General features: G+C 47.9%; 1 non-coding gene across 1 annotated transcript; it reads right to left on the reverse strand.

The window, feature by feature from the left end:
- Nucleotides 1–2504: 2504 nt before the first annotated feature.
- On the reverse strand, nucleotides 2505–2611 carry LOC123569577 (U6 spliceosomal RNA). Its single transcript, XR_006693399.1, has one exon. It is a non-coding gene; the product is annotated as a U6 spliceosomal RNA (small nuclear RNA).
- Nucleotides 2612–12409: the final 9798 nt, after the last annotated feature.

Genomic DNA, 12409 nt, shown 5'->3' on the forward strand with positions numbered 1-12409 from the left:
CACCTGGCCTACTTATATCACATTTGTTAATGTCCCATTAGCCAAGGCAAGTCACAAGATCAAGCCCAGATTCAAAGGATGAAGACATAAACTTTATATCTTGATGGGAAGAGAGGCAAAGTCACAATGCAGGCCGGGTGCGGTGGCTCAAGCCTGTAATCCCAGCACTTTGGGAGGCTGAGACGGGTGGATCACGAGGTCAGAAGATCGAGACCATCCTGGCTAACATGGTGAAACCCCATGTTAATTCTCTACTAAAAATTACAAAAAACTAGCCGGGCGAGGTGGTGGGCGCCTGTAGTCCCAGCTACTCGGGAGGCTGAGGCGGGAGAATGGCGTAAACCCGGGAGGCGGAGCTTGCAGTGAGCTGAGATCCGGCCACTGCACTCCAGCCTGGGCGGCAGAGCGAGACTCCGTCTCAAAAAAAAAAAAAAAAAAAAAAAGTCACAATGCAAAAGAGCACACGTCAGGGAGGGGAGCATTTTCACAGCCGTGTGAACAATCTGCTATACTGGGCACCAGACATGTAAGCAGAGCTCAGTTCTGGAGGCTGGAAGGAATGCTTTCTTGGCGCTCAGGGCTCAGGATAGCAGGTTAAGATGCAAGCAAAACCATTATAATGCAAGGTCTGAATGCAGTAAGTGCCCCAACATAGGAGTTCAAATCAGACAGATCTTTTGCAGCTAATGAGGGGTGGAGGTCAATGGGTTGAGAAGGCTTTATTTGCTTGACCTTGAGGTGTAGTTAGAATCTGTTCATACAGAGATGGGGAAAATGATATTCCAGGTAGAGGAAAAAGCAAAGTTGGAAAAACCAAGGCATGTTTGGGAAATCCAAACTTATCTAATATATCTGGTGTGTGGCCATCAAGGGGGACTGCAGGGCATAAAACTAGAAAGATAAGCTGGTGTCCAATGTGGGTGAGCTTGTGTTTGAACTTCATTCTGTAGGCAATGGGGAGCCACTGAATAGTTCTCAGGTGACAAGTGAGAAGAACCGTATTGTAAGAAGACTCCTTGGCCTGTATTCTATAGGATGGCTTGGGGTGGGAAGCAAGAAGAGGAGAGGTGATCACAGGTAATGAAGGGACTAGGGGACGTCTAGGCAATGGGGTTGGCCAGGGGCAGCACGAGTACAAAGTATCTGGACAGATCCTGATGAGTGACTGCAAATGGGGCATGAAGAGCTGTCAAGGTTGGTTCTGAAGTTGCCAGGCTCACTGCCCAGAGGATGACAGAGAGGAGGAGATTCACTTGCAAAGCAGGGGAGTCTGAGCAAGAACAGGTGTGAAAGGAACCTAAGGATGTGAGGACTGTATGGGACATCCGGGTGGTGTCCAACCAAGATCCAACATCATGCTAAGGAAGGAGGAAGAAGAGAAAGGAGAGGAGACTTTGTCAGAGCAACACTGAACACAGGGTTTCAAGGTGGTTGACAGTCAAGTATCAGACATGGCCAAATGATTAAGGAAGAAGAAAGATGAGTAGAGGCCAACCAGCTGACTTGACAATAAGGAGGTCACAGGTGACTTCCTAGGAGAGCACAGGAGGCTGAAGTCTCCAGGCTTTCTTTTTTCTTTTTTTTTTTCTTTTTTTTTTTTTTTTTTGAGACAGAGTCTTGCTCTGTCGCCCAGGCTGGAGTGCAGTGGCACGATCTCGTCTCACTGCAAGCTCTGCCTCCCGGGTTCACGCCATTCTCCTGCCTCCGCCTCCCAAGTAGCTGCGACTATAGGCACCCACCACCACACCCGGCTAATATTTTTATATTTTTAGTAGAGACGAGGTTTCACCATGTTAGCCAGATGGTCTCAATCTCCTGACCTCGTGATCTGCCCGCCTCGGCCTCCCGAAGTGCCCAGGTTTTATCTATCTATCTATCTATCTATCTATCTATCTATCTATCTATCTATCATTTATTTATTTATTTATTTGAGACAGAGTCTCTCTCTGTCCCCATGCTAGAGTGCAGTGGTGTGATCTCAGCTCACTGCAACCTCCACCTCCTGGGTTCAAGGTATTATCCTGCCTCAGCCTCCCGAGTAGCTGGGACTACAGGTTCATGCCACCACTCCCAGCTAATTTTTGTATTTTTAGTAGAGACGGGATTTCACCATGTTGGCCAGGATGGTCCCCATCTCCTGACCTCATGATTCCCCCTCCTCAGCCTCCCCCTAAACTGCTAGGATTAGAGGCGCGAGCCACCACGCCTGGCCCCCAGGCTTTATTTTTGTTTGTTTGTCTCACTCTGTCACTCAGGCTGGAGTGCAGTGGTGGGATCTCAGCTCATTGCAACCTCCGCCTCCTGCCTCACGTGGTGCTCCCGCCTCAGCCTCTCAAGTAGCCGGGACTACAGGCACATACCACTACACCCAGGTAATTTTTGTGGGTGTTTTTTTGTGGGTTTAATTTTTGTGGGTTTATTTTTTTTTTGTAGAGATGGGGTTTTGCCATGTAACCCAGGCTGGTCCAAGCTTTATTTTTCATATTTATTTTTAATTTAATTTTTTCTGTATGGAATGCTTCACGAATTTCCATGTCATCCTTGTGTAGGGCCCACGCTAATCTTCCCTGTACCATTGCAATTTTAGTATATGTGCTGCTGCAGCGATCACTGAAGTCCCCAGGCATTGAGGAGGGAGCAACAAGCATCCTGCTCTCTGGGATTCAAGGTTGGAGAGAACCCCTGGACTTACATGACCCTGGTGCTAGCCTCTCTCTCCACTTCACAACCACTGGAGTGAATGAAATGTTAAAAATAAACACTGCTGTTCCTTTCCACCCTAAAGAAGAGAGGCACGCTAGACTCTCCCTGCTGCTCTCCCTGTCTCTCTGGCCTGCTGGCTAAAGATCAGGCACTGCCAGGCAGACAGGCGCTGGCGGGACAGGCGGCTGTTTACTTGCTAGTAGAGCACTGCTGTGTTTTCACAGCTCAGAATAGCTCTATAGCCACCCCCAGGCCTGGGGACCTAGGAGCCTCACTGTTTATTTTCATGACAATTCTGGGCCTCACCTCTTCCCTTCTCTGAGTCAAGGTCCTTATTTGAGAACTCTCAGAGGGGGTAAGGTGTGGGTTAAAGGGTCCAAGACTACTAATTTCCTAATTATCTTTCCCAGCTGGTTCTGCAAGAGGGAAGAACTAATAACTGACTGTACAACACTGGCATTTTGGTTGGGATGGAATTTCCTCTGCTTTTAAAGAAAGAGTTGATTAAAGGACTGCATGGCCAGAGCCAGGGGCAAGAAAACGTGGGAATGAAAGCGGGTAGAAGGGATGACTCCAATCTGGACTGCGACAGGTTCTGTGTGGGGAGCTTTCATAGAGAATTGTGGGGGCTTCTCTGACTCATGGTGCCCCTCAGGTCAGGCTGGGTTCTGGCTGCCCTGGTGTTTAGAAGGTATTCAGGAGTAGGGGGAAGACTACCTTCACGGAATACTCTTTTGAACTCTGAATCTTTTTAATAATGTGAGTGTGTATTACTTTTGAAAATATTTTAGGCTCACTCCTATAATCCCAGAACTTTGGGGGGCCGAGGCAGGTAGATCACCTGAGGTCGGGAGTTCGAGACCAGCCTGGCCAATATGGTGAAACCCCATCCTTACTAAAAAAAAAAAAAGCAAAAATTAGTCGGGCTATGGTGGCATGTGCCTGTAGTCCCAGCTCTCAAGTGGCTGAGGCACAAGAATCGCTTGAACCCAGAAGGAGGAGGTTCCAGTGAGCCAAGATCGTGCCCCTGCACTCCAGCCTGGGCAACAGAGTGAGACCCTATCTCAAAAAACAAAAAAGAAAAAGGCCAGGCATGGTGACTCACACCTGTAATCCCAGCACTTTGGGAGGCCAAGGTGGATGGATCATCTGAGCTCAGGAGTTCGAGAACAAGCCAGGCAACGTGGTGAAACCCCATCTCTACTAAAAATGCAAAAAGTTAGCCGGGCATGGTGGCATGTGCCTGTAATCCTAACTACTCGGGAGGCTGAAGCAGGAGAGTTGCTTGAACCCAGGAGTCGGAAGTTGCAGCAAGAGGAGATCGCACCATGGCACTCAAGCCTGGGCAATAGAGTGAGACCCTCTCTCAAAAAAAAAATAATAATTTTTAAAATAGACCACGTTTATCTTTTTCTTCTGACAATCATTAATCATTTACTTCTGTTAGATAATTCAAAGCCAGGCACCACTTCGTTGGAGTTATGTTCAAAGGACTGCCACTGCTTAGAATATCAAAGCTGAAAGGAGGGTGAGGGTCCCTGGGTCTCATTTTACAGTTGACAAAAGCAAAACCCAGAGACTCCAGTGACTTGGCCAAGGTTGCACAGCTCTTTAATTTTATTTATTTTATTTTTAAAACCCAGTGATGCCCATGGCGGGGTTACGGTTTCCTGGGCTGCCTGCTGGAGGCTTGGGAGTGTTTCTGAGAGTCTCCCAAGGAGAAGGAAGAAGCACCTTCTGCCCCCTGCCCACCTCCTACCCACCAACCCCCACCTCTCTCCCGTCCACAACCAGGCTGAGCAACAGCTGGGCAATTGATGACTTGGTTTCTTTCCCTCCTTCTTTAGTCGGTCTCAGTTCTTCCAAAGAATCCTTGAATTGAAGCAAGGAGGGACAGCGGTTTGGGCTTAGCTCAAGTCACACTTTCCTTCTCTCCTCAATAGCCCTTCTTTGCCTCTGGCATACAGACCAGGACCAAGGGGAGCCTTTTAAAAATAGTCCTGACCACACTTTTGCAGGTTTGCTTCCCTTGCCTCTGCCTCTGTAGTGCGCCATCAACAAAGTTTAACTCCTGGCAGGATGGATGAAATTTGACAGCAAAAATGTTTTCTAACTGCAAAGGTGGTTTGGCACTGCAAAGGGTTGATGAAGAATGGGAGAAGAGGTTGGGCGTGGTGGCTCAAGCCTGTAATCCCAGCACTTTGGGAGGCTGAGGCAGGTGGATCACTTGAGGTCAGAAGTTTGAGACCAGCCTGGCCAACATGGTGAAACCCCGTCTTTACTAAAAACCCAAAAAATCAGCCGGGCGTGATGACATGCGCCTGTAATTTCAGTTACTTGGGAGGCTGAGGCAGGAGAATTTCTTGAGCCTGGGAGGTGGAGGTTGCATTGAGCTGAGATCACGCCACTGCACTCCAGCCTGGGCAACAGAGCAAGACTCTGTCTCAAACAAACAAACAACAACAACAAAACAGAAAAGTCTGCCATCTGTTTGTGAGGGAACTAGTTAAATGTTCGTGGAAACAGGTTACTTCCTGGAGGGAACAACAGCTTCTTTTGGGGAAGGGGGCTAAGGAAGAGGGAGGTGAAGAAGAGGAAGGGCAGTTCGTGCTTCCCATGAAGGTTCTGGTGACTCATTTGATTTTGGAAGAAGGCAGGCCATGGGATGGCAGGAGGAAGGTGTCTAGTGGGGAGTTCTGAACTGTTTACAATGCAGCAAACGCCTTCAGGTTTTCTTCTGTGGACAAAATGTGCAACCCATCCTGAGACACGCTCCATGCTTCCCCTACCTGGTCAACAGATGCACAGTTCAAGGTCCTGAAGCTGAACTTTCTCACTGTGCCAGAGAGAAGCCAGCCCTTTGCACTGGCGAACAATGATTAACCCACCTCTCCCTCCAGCTGTTTTTCTCAACATGTTTTTCTAAAACATAAACTGGGTCACTCACTTAGATGGTGACAGCAGTTGATCTGGCCAGTTTCCCATGTCTACTGTGAAACACTTCCTCCATTGATCACTTGGTAGGGGGAAAAAAAAAAAAGCATACAAAAGAAAAGTAATTAAAAACAAAAATAAAACTGTACATTTTGCAGTTTGGGCTGTAGCCCTGCTGCTCGGACAAAACTGTGAACCGGAGCTAGGTTTTGAATCCCATCTACAGTAATGCAGACAACACCCATTCTAGGCCAGGGGCTCATGCCTATAATCCCAACACTTTGGGAGGCTGACACAGGAGCACACTTGAGCCTAGGAGTTACAGACCAGCCTAGGCAACAAAGCCAGACCCTGTTTCTACAAAAAATACAAAAAATTCCCCGGGCGTGGTGGCACGGGCCTATAGTCCCAGGTACTGGGGAAACTGAGCTCGGAGGATCACTTGAGACCCAGGAGGTTCTCAAGTGGCTGCAGTGAGCATTGATGGGACGACTGCATTCCAGCCTGGGCAACAGAGTGAGACCCTGTCTCAAAAAAAAAAAAAAAAAAAAAGACCCATCGTAGGATGATAACTGAGTAAAGAAAAGGTGGCTCCTCTCTCAACACAATCCAGAGCCCCCACCTAGAATAGAAGATTCGGCTTCAGGTAAAATCAGACTTTCTTTTTGGTAGTAAATGCAATTTTTGGATGAGGTGTGTGGTAAGTTACAGCTCCTCTTCCCTCTTTGCTTTCTCGTCTGCAAATAAAGTTGTTCGAGTGAATGAGTCAACCTTGCCCTGGGAGAAGCTGCCAGGGCCCTGGGCCCAGCTGCACTTATTTATCAGCCGACCAGACTGTACTTCCTGGCATCCTTCCTTCATGTTCTTCTCAAGATCCAAAGCCTCTGGATTTCTAGCTGTCGGGAAAACGCCTAAGGAGCGGCTTGCTTGGGTTCCTACCAAAGAGGAGTCCGAATGACTTTCCATCCTCATTCCTTCCCCAACTTGGCTGGCCATGTCCCTAGAGGGTATTAACGAACCTTCTCTACTGAGGACAAAATAATAGGGAACTCACTGATATTTCTACAAAGGAAATCAAAATATGTCACCCCAAACTATGACTCCCAATATAATAAGTACTTTTTTTGTTCGTTTGTTTGAGACAGGGTCTTGCTCTGTTGCCCAGCAGGAGTGCAGTGGCATGATCACGACTCACTGTACCTCCCAGGTTCAAGTGATCCTCCCACCTCAGCCTCCCGAGTACCGGGATTACAGGTGCCCACCACCTCGCTGGGCTAATTTTTTTTTTTGGGGTGGGGGGACAGAGTCTCGTTCTGTTGCCCAGGCTAGGGTGCAGTGATATGATCTCAGCTCACTGCAACTTCCACCTCCTGGGTTCAAGCGATTCTCCTGCCTCAGCCTCTTGAGTAGCTGGGATTACAGGCATGTGCCACCACGCCCGGCTAATTTTTGTATTTTTAGTAGAGATGGAGTTTCACCATGTTGGTCAGGCTGGTCTCGAACACTCGACCTCAGGTGATCCAACCGCCTCAGCCTCCCAAAGTGCTTGGATTACAGGCGTGAGCCACTACACCTGGCCAATTATTGTATTTTTTATAGAGATGGGGTTTCACCATGTTGGCCAGGCTGGTCTCAAATTCCTAAGCTCAAGTGATCCGCCAACCTCAGCCTCTCAAAGTGCTGGGCTTATAGGTGCGAGCCATCGCACCAGGCCATGACTATATTAAATAAAAAACCCTTGAGAGGTTTTTTTTACCCCTGGGAGCCTGGAAGAGATTTTTCCCCCCTATCTTTTGCCTATAAAGATAGCACTGGCCAGGCATGGTGACTCATACTTGTAATCCCAGCACTTTGGGAGGCCAAGGCAGGTTAATCACCTGAGGTCAGGAGTTCAAAACCAGCCTGGCCAACATGGCAAAACCCCATCTCTACTAAAAATACAAAAATTAGCTGAGCCTGGTGACACACGCCTATAATTCCAGCTACTTGGGGGGATGAGGCACAAGAACCGGTGGAACCCAGGAGGTGGAGGTTGCAGTGAGCTGAGATCATCCCATTGCACTCCAGTATGGGCAACAAGTGTGATACTCTGTCTCAAAAAAAAGAAAATAGGACTGACTTACAAGAACAATTGTTCTTCTCCTCTTTCCTTTATCCCATTATCCATTACAGGAAAGAAGACCAAAAATGTAGCCATAAAAAGAGTCTCAACATGACCCTTTTTCAAGATAATGACTGTCTCTGAGGACCATTTAAAATCCAGGGAGAACTATTTACAAGTTAATTTTTGTTCCTCGATCCAATCATTCTCCCTCTGCCCTTCGATAGAATTCCTCTTCTCCCCCTTCCCATGACCTGTTTTTAACAGAATCCAAGCCACCCATTCTTTCTGTAACTTCAAGATGGTGGATGAGCTTCCATACCTCACTGGGAAGTTGGAGCTTCATTCTTAAGCCTCCCATGTATACATGTTACATACATTTGCATTCCTTTTCTCCTATTAATCAATCTGCCTTATGTCAGTGACTTTTGGCGGACTTGTAGCTTGTCACTTACATAAGGATCCTCCAGTTTACATAGTTTTGTAAATGTCAGGCCACCCTGTCCCACTAGACCACCAAAGTCCTGGAAGAGAGCTAGGATTTAACTTTTTTTTTTTTTTTTTGAGATGGAGTCTCGCTCTGTCGCCCAGACTGGAGAGCAGTGGCTGGATCTTGGCTCACTGCCAGCTCCGCCTCCTGGGTTCACACCATTCTCCTGCCTCAGCCTCTTGAGTAGCTGGGACTACAGGCGCCGGCCACCTCGCCCGGCTAGTTTTTTTTTTTTTTGTATTTTTTAGTAGAGATGGGGTTTCACTGTGTTAGCCAGGATGGTCTCGATCTCCTGACCTCGTGATCCACCCGTCTCGGCCTCCCAAAGTGCTGGGATTACAGGCTTGAGCCACCGCGCCCGGCAACTTTTTTTTTTTTTTCTTGAGACAGTCTCGCTCTGTCACTGAGGCTGGAGTGCAGTGGCAGGATCTCCACTCACTGCCACCTCCACCTCCCGGGTTTAAGTGATTCTCCTGCTTCAGCCTCCCGAGTAGCTAGGACTACAGGTGCCCCCCACCATACCCAGCTAATTTTTGTATTTTTAGTAGAGATGGGGTTTTACCGTATTGGCCAGGCTGGTCTTGAACTCCTGACCTCAGGTGATCTGCCCACCTCGGCCTCCCAAAGTGCTGGGATTACAGGTGTGAGCCACTATGCCCGGCCTGGCTTTTAACTTTTAATTCCTCAGAGAGCCAGGCACGGTGCTTTGCTCAGGAAGCGTTGGTTGAATTAAACTAGAGCACTTCTTGAAAAGGGGAAAGAACAGGAGTTAGAGGGAGATGGCGGGAACCCCTCTCTGGAGATGGTTCTTTAAATGAGTGGATTCTGCAGGGCGCTGTTGCTCATACCTGTAATCCCAGCATTTTGGGAGGCCAAAGCAGGAGGATCACCTGAGGCCAGGAGTTCGAGACCAGTCTGGGCAACATACAGAGACCACCCCCCCATCTCCACAACAAATAAAAACTTAGCCAGGTTTGGTGGTGTGGGCCTATAGTCCCAGCTTCCCAGAGGCTGAGGCAAGAGGATACCTTAAGCCCAGGAGATTGCGGCTGCAGTGAGCTGTGATGGTGCCACCGCACTACAGCCTGGGCAACAGAGTGAGACCCCATCTCAAATAAATAAACAGATAAACAAGTGGATTCTCAGCAAAACTTCTAGCCACTCACCTCATATATCCACAAGACCTTTGAGAATCCACAGTGTCTTGATGCAGTCAGTTTTCTAACAAGCTGGGGCTTCGCCTGTTTTCCCACAGATAAAAACATGCTGGAGGAAGCAGAAAGGGGCTGGCAGGTGGAAAGGTGAGGACTAACTCATCATGTCAAGACTATGAGGTTGCTCTGATCTAGAGGGTCCCCCTGCCTGGTGGCCAACGGCCAGGAAGACTCCCACTGCCCCTGGATGCCCAGAGTGGGATGTCAGCTCCATCACTTATCAACTCCTCATCTATAGGGGCATTCTCCCTGAGGCTTCTCAGAAAATAGGGCCCTCCATTTGCTCCCCATGTGCTGAGCACATGATGATAGAACCCCTCCCGACTCAGAGACCCTGGCTCCTAGCTGCCCTGCCATGACCCAGACGGTGGCCTTTGTATATTTTTTTAGACTCACCTTGACTCACCTCAGACCATAGAAACTCTCATCCCAGAGGTCACTGCAATAATTACTCCACAACAGAGGCTTATCTGGGTAGAGGGAGGCTCCCTACCTATGGCCCAGCAGCCCTGACAGTGCAGATCACATATACCCCATGCCCCAGCACTGCCTACCACGCATGGGCTTACTTTGTACCCACCCACAGTTACCACCACATTACCTGCTCTCCAAGGTTAGGCGTGGCAGGAGAAGGTTGCTTGGACCAGCAGAAACTATGCAGTCAAGGGCAATTGGAGTCAGCATGGGCTGGGTGGGAGCCCTTGGTGGGGTGGGGAGGAGACTCCAGGTCATACCTCCTGGAGGATGTTTTAATCATTTCCAGCATGGAATGCTGTCAACCTTTGCCACAGATTCATTAGCTCTGAGTTTCTTTTCTCTGTCCCCAGCTACCCCTTACATGTCAATATGGACTTAATGATGGGAAATTCAGGCAAGTTTTTTTTTTTTTTTTTTTTTTTTTGAGACGGAGTCTCGCTCTGTCGCCCAGGCTGGAGTGCAGTGGCGCGATCTCGGCTCACTGCAAGCTCCGCCTCCCGGGTTCATGCCATTCTCCTGCCTCAGCCTCCCGAGTAGCTGGGACTACAGGCGCCCACAACCGCGCCCGGCTAATTTTTTGTATTTTTAGTAGAGACGGGGTTTCACCGTGGTCTCGATCTCCTGACCTTGTGATCCGCCCGCCTCGGCCTCCCAAAGTGCTGGGATTACAGGCGTGAGCCACCGCGCCCGGCCTAAGGCAAGTTTTTAAACATTTTATTCCCCCGGCTCTTATCCTCAAAAATGCATGAATTTGGAGGCAGTGGCTCATGCCTGTAATGCCAACACTTTGCGAGGGTGAGGTGGGAAGATCACTTGAAGCCAGGAATTTGAGACCAGCCTGGGCAGCATAGTGAGACCCTGTTTCTACAAAAATAAATAAATAATTAAATAATAATATTGATATGAAGCATGATTAAATAGCTGTATTTTTTAAAAATGCATGAATTCGTTACCTGATTCATTCCCTGGTTCCTCTCATAGTCCTCTGTGACCTCAGTGGGAGGGTTTTGGTCTCTCTACTATTTGTAGGCTGATATACAGTACACACACACACACACACACACACAGTGTATCTTGAGCTTTCTTTTGTGTATCTACACACACACACATATATATAAGAAAGCTCAAAACATAGAAGCCCTTTTTCAAAAATAACTGAAAGTTTCAAACAAAGTCTTTAAGTCTCCAGTTACCAATTTGCTGGTATTCTTATTTAGAACCATATGGTCATCATATTGTTGCACAGGAAGACTATACATTCATTCTTTTACTTAAACGTATGAGTTAAAACACTTGGCCAGGCATGGTGGTTCACACCTGTAATCCCAGAGCTTTGGGAGGCCAAGACTGGCAGATCGCTTGAGCTCAGGAATTGAAGACCAGCCTGGGCAACATGGAAAAACCTCATCTCTACAAAAGATAGAAAAATTAGCCAGGCATGATGGCGTGTGCCTGTGGTCCCAGCTATTCAGGAGGCTGAGGCAGGAGGATCACATGAGCCCAAGAGGTTGAGGCTGCAGTGAGCCGTGATTATGCCACTGCACTCCAGCCTGGGAGACAGAGTGAGAACCTGTCTCAAAAAAAAAAAAAGAGAGAAATTTTAAAAAAGAAAACACCACCAAGGGCTGTAACTTTAAGATCGTTAAATGAACTAATCACTGCATTAAAAAATGATTACTTTATGATCCTAAGAGATATGAGGCCAATACCAGGAAGGGGGTTGATTTCCCAAACCAGAGGCAGACCCTAGACTCTAACACAGTTAAGGAAAGGCCAGCAAGATGACAGTCCCCAGTACAATAGAAGTTACTGTATTTTATTTGTTGTTTTTCTTTTGTTTTTTTAGAGATTGGGGTCTTGCTCGATTGCCCAGGCTGGAGTGCAGTGGTGGGACAATAGCTCACTGCAGCCTCCAGTTCCTGGGCTCAAGCAATCCTCCTGCCTCAGCCTCCTGAATAGCTGGGACTACAAGAGTACACCACCACACACACCAAAACAATTTTTTAAATGTTTGTGTAGAGATGGGGGTCTTGCTTTGTTGCCCAGGCTGGTCTCCAACTCCTGGCTTCAAGGGATCCTCCCACCTCAGCCTCCCAAATTGCTGAGATTACAGATGTGAGCCACCACAACCAGCTAGAACTTACTAATTTTAAAATTAAGAACTTAAAACTTGAGCAGCTAGAGCACCAAGATTTTTCTTTGTCCCCAAATAAGTACAGTTGCAGGCATAGAAAATCTGACATCTTTGCAAGAATCATCGTGGATGTAGACTCTGTCCTGTGTCTCTGGCCTGGTTTCGGGGACCAGGAGGGCAGCCCCTTGCACTGCCAAGAAGCATGCCAAAGTTAATCATTGGCCCTGCTGAGTACATGGCCGATCAGGCTGTTTTTGTGTGCCTGTTTTTCTATTTTACGTAAATCACCCTGAACATGTTCGCATCAACCTACTGGTGATGCACCTTTGATCAATACATTTTAGACAAAAGTGGTT

This window comes from Macaca fascicularis, chromosome 16 (assembly GCF_037993035.2).
Source record: "Macaca fascicularis isolate 582-1 chromosome 16, T2T-MFA8v1.1".
NCBI lineage: Eukaryota > Metazoa > Chordata > Mammalia > Primates > Cercopithecidae > Macaca > Macaca fascicularis.